The sequence below is a fragment of the Didymella exigua genome (assembly GCF_010094145.1).
Source record: "Didymella exigua CBS 183.55 unplaced genomic scaffold M421scaffold_45, whole genome shotgun sequence".
Lineage (NCBI taxonomy): Eukaryota > Fungi > Ascomycota > Dothideomycetes > Pleosporales > Didymellaceae > Didymella > Didymella exigua.
The window spans coordinates 203,943-209,127 of record NW_022984819.1 but is presented as its reverse complement, the minus strand read 5'-3'; positions in this window follow the sequence as shown (position 1 = coordinate 209,127).

Below are 5,185 nucleotides of genomic sequence, written 5' to 3'. Positions count from 1 at the left end.
TAGGTATCTCTATCTAGGATTCTGTACTTCTCCTTTGTATTCCTAACTAGCTTAAACTAGGGCGTTATAACGCGTGTATCTTTATTTAGGGCTTGTTAACAATTGTACAGTTAGCTACATTAAAGCTTAATTTGTTAGGTACGCGTGTTAAACCTGTTTACCTAGAGCTTGCTAACAGGTCCTTCACCACGTGCAGCAAGCAGATTATTAGCTATATCTTGCACTATAGTCTTTGTTGCGCCTATTCCTTGCCTGTCTAGCTTAAGTATATAGTTAACTATTGCCTCCTCTTCTACCTTTATTAGCTTCTTTAAATTAGCCTTATAATTACGTTGTGCAAGCCCTCCTGCGCGTTAGTCTCTTAATATTAATTAGGGAACACTAAAGGCCTTAGACGCGTGATTTATACTGTCAGGCACAGTAGCTTTTGTAGCTTAGATAGTAAGGTATAGTGTACCTTTGTTATAGGGTGATTGCGTGTTGCGTTGTAATGGCATTGTAATAATTATTGTAACAGTCGCAAAATTGGCGAGGGGTGGCGGTTCGGTGATACCTGGCGGCTCGGTGATAAACCACGTTAGTGTTTGCAACAATAACGTGAACAACTTTAATAAAACTAGGTTCTAGATAGGCGTTGCTTTGTCTTTAAAGGTTGTAACAGGCTTAGAGAGACGTGCTCAGCCAGAGCTTGTTCAGCCAGGTGATCACGAGTAGGTTACCGTTATCCAGAGCATCTGCGCCGCTAGGTATGCAACCCCACCTTTTATTATCTACAAAGGACGCGTCTACATCTCTGCCTAGTATAAGGAGACAGATATACCCTACAATTAGAAGCTCTTAGTCTCTAAGAATAGTTAGACAAATAACATACTTAGCCTTAAGTAGTTAAAGCACTTTAACACACATATAAAGACATGTTAGGTAGGAGTGTATAGGTTACTTATCTTAGACAGCTATAAGAGCTATCTTAACTAGGAGTTTAAGGACTATTACCTAGAGAACTAAATCCTTACTCTCTATATACTACCTTACTTATTGCACATCCTCTAGCTACTTAACATAGTCTATTTCTTGCTATTAAAGCATAAGTACTCCTAACATGTTTAAGACTTAGCACACTAACACGTCTTCTATATTAATAAGGAAGGCTCTCTACTAGCCTTTAGGGACGTGTTCCTTAATATATTTATAAAGGTTAACTACTAAAAGGCCTTTAAGGTATTAGGGCTTAATCCTACTAACACATAGGTAGTGTTAGATTGCCTTAAAGTGTAGCTGTATACCCTACTAGCAGTACCTCTACCTAAAACACTGTAGTAATCTAAGACACTAAGCAATACACACAAGTTTAGGTCTTAATCTAAGCTTGTAAGCAACTCCTTCTAACAATTACTAAGTATAGTGTAAGAGGGGTTCTTAAAGCTTATAAAAGGGGCTAAAGAGATGCTGCACAAAAATGTCCTTATTAAGGCCCACGTGCAAGAGCTTGAAGAGCAATTAGCAGTAATAACTAAGAGAAAATCGCGTAAGAGAAAGCAGATTCAGCATAGTGGCACACTTAAGTATGGCCTAGCAGCATCGCAGGTAGCTGCTGAGGCGTGTGTAGCAGCTCAGCCATCTAAGAAGACTTAGGGTGGAGGTGGTCAACTAGGAGCTTAGTCAACTGTTCAGCGCTGTAGGAACTGCAGCAAGACTAGACACAACGCACAAATGTGCTAGGAGGGTACAGAAACATCTTCTAAATCTAATATAAGCACGCAGTATGCTAGGTCACTATTTAATAGTAAGTAGTTGTAGTTGTAGTAACTTGTGTTAGTCGTGCTAAGAGAAAATGGCTGGTTCGGTGATATGGCCGGCTCGGTGATAATCTACGTTAACCTGTTTTATCAGTGAGTGCCCCACCTCAGTGAGCGCCCCACGAACACCAGCGAGGCGTACACGCAGCAACGTAGCTTAGCACCACAACACAAATTTTGTACTCTTGCAACAGTATAGTATTATTAAGAAGCGTTGCTATTATTTATATCCTTAATTTCTACCTTGCAGGTGCAAGAGTTGTGCCTAATCTTACTGCAACAGCCACAGCGTTGCCCTGCGCGCACCCTCTTTGCCAGCTCCTTACCCTCCTTATATCTACTACCCTCCCTTTTAGTAATTAAGTCTAATACCTTGCTAACTATTAATGTCTCCTCTGCCTGTATGTAGCGTCTCTTGCAACTTTTATACTTTATTGCTACTTTAGTAGTAGTATTAAGGCGCACTATCTCTGCGCGCATTAACACTATCTTATAAGCTATCTACTACGCGCCTTTTATTAGCTGCTGCACCTGCTTATTAAGTAAACTTGCTAGAGACCCTTAATAGATTTTTATCCTGTTTTAAACTAGTGTTAATTGCACCTCTATTTCTTTAGCGTTGCGTGGTGTTTTCGCCTCCTAAGCGGCGTTGACTTGCTGTAGTGGAGTTTGCGTACGCAGCTGCACATCTAGCTTTAATAACACAGCCTGTAGATTATGTAGAGATAATCTAGCGCCTTAAAACCCTACGCAAGCATTCTCTCTTGTAAACGCCTTCTTAAAAGCTACTTTAAAGGCTAGTAAGAAGGTCTGTTTACTAATGTAGTTAATATAATTGTGTGCTAAGGCTAAGATCTAATCACTATACGTGCGCTTTAATGGCGAGAAACAGGCGACGTCAAGCAGCTACAGGAGGTGCAACAAGTGTAGAGGCATACAGAGGGCGATAATCTTCTTCTCCTTGCAACAATCCTAGAAATCTATCAAGCAATAGCTCTTGTGGCTGTTAATAATTAGTAGCCTATACGCTCCTACAGGCCTCACATGCGTATTAAAGTAATTAAGCCAGGCAAGTGCTAGATTGTTGTTTGTCTAGCCTGTTAGGCTTACTTAAATAACCTAATTGCGTAGGAGGTCCTTAGTAAACTAGTTAGAGATAAGAACCTTGCTAGTAAAGATAAGGAAGGGTGGGATAACATGCCCTGTTGCGCTGACGCCCTATATTAACATAGTCTACTTATAATTACTAGGCTAAAGCTTCTTTGCTTTCCTAGGTTTCTCTATGCCTATTATAACAAGTTATAAAGATATCTTGCATATTAGGAAGCTAGACTTATTAAAGTTGTATATGTTATTGTCTATAATACTATACTTTGCCTTTATATTCTAAACTAGCGTAAACTAGGGCTTAATAATTGCTAGGTCTTTGCAGAGAGCTTGCTAGTGATTGTATGGACGAGTCCAGCGCGTGCGCAGCTTAGGTGTACGCTTAATAAACCTGTTAACCCAGCATTTACCAACAGGCTTACTGCCGCGGTCGCGCAGCAGTCTATCAGCCATATCTTGTACGTGTAGCTTTGAGGGCGGTACTCTATGTAGGTTCTTGTCAAGTATATGCTGCAGAATTACCTCCTCTTCTAGCTTTGTTAGGCGTTTTAATCTAGGCTTGCAGTTGCGTCTAGAGGGCTTCCTGTCACGTTATTGTTATATTATCCTATAAGGAACGCTGTAGACTGCCTCAGCACGTTGCAGGCTTGTAATCTGGTCGCATTTAATGTTAGAGAGGGAAAGCTGCACGTTAGCTTTAGTATAGGGCTTGTGAGGTTGTGGTTGTTGAGACATTACGCGTTGAGTGTCGCGCATGCGCTTTGCTGGTGTTCGTGGGGCGCTCACTGAGGTGGGGCGCTCACTGATAAAACAGGTTATCCTTAACCTTAATTTGCAGGGATTTGCGCCTTAGCTGTGTAAGGTAGCAGATATAGCTAATAAACTGTTAGGTGTGTGTAGTAGGGAGCCTATTAGTAAACTCTAGGCTATAAGATTTATAATATGTTTAGATTAGCTTAAGATAGCATTTAACTAAGCAAAGGATAGATAGAGGATACTATAGGAAGATCCTAAGGTAATTAACACGTAGTTTATGCTAGTAGAGGGTACTAAGGCTAAGTATAGCATCTATAACAATAACATGCACAACTTTAATAAGACTAGGTTCTAGATAGGCGTGATAGGGTTAATAAAGGTTGTTATAGGCGCTAAGAGACGCGCTTAACCTAAGCTTATTCAGCCAGGTGATTAGGAGTAGGTTACAGTTATACAGAGCATCTGCGCTGCTAGATATGCGACCCTGCCTTTCATTATCTACAAAGGACGCATCCACATCTCTGCCTAGTACAAGGAGACGGATATACCACACAATTAGAAGCTCTCTGTCTCTAAGAACAGCTGGATAAACAACGCGCTTAGCCTTAAGTGGTTAAAGCATTTTGACGCGCATACAAGAGCGCGTTAGGTAGGGGGATACAGGCTACTTATCTTGGACAGCCATAAGAGCCACCTTAACTAGGATTTTAAGGACTATTGCCTAGATAACAAGATCCTTACTCTCTGTATGCTAGCTCACTTGTCACACATCCTCCAGCCACTTGACGTGGTCTGTTTCTCGCTATTAAAGCGCAAGTACTCCTAACGCGTCCAGGACTTAGCACACTAACGCGTCTTCTACATTAACAAGGAAGGCTTCCTTCTAGCCTTTAGAGACGTGTTTCTTAACATGTTTACAAAGGCTAACTATTAGAAGGCCTTTAAGGCATTAGGGCTAGTCCCTACTAACGCGCAGGTAGTGTTAGATTGCCTTAAGGTGCAACACTATACCCTACTAGCACCCCCTCTACTAGAGACACTGTAGCAGTTAAGGACTCTAAGCAATACACATAAGTTTAGGTCTTAGTTAAAGCTTGTACATAACTCCTTTACTTAGTTACTAGTTATAGCCTAGGCTAGCTTCTCTTAGCTTATTAAAGGTAGTAAATTAATGCTGCACTAAAACATGCTACACGCTGCTCACATTACTAAGCTTAAAGAGCAATTTGCAGTTATGACTAGGAGAAAGTCGCGCAAGCGAAAGCAAATTTAGCATGGCGGCACACTTGAGTATGGCCCAGCAGCATCACAGGTAGCTGCTAAGGTGTCTGTAGCAGCTCAGCCATTAAAGAAGACTTATAGTGCAGGTACTTAAGAAAGGACCTAGTTAGCCTAACAGCGCTGTAGAAACTGTAGAGGCATAGGGCACAATGTAACGACTATGCACGAACACGACACGTGGCATAGCGCTCATAGCAGCTAGAGGCAAAGCTAGCTGGCTAGCACTATTATTGTCTATATATATT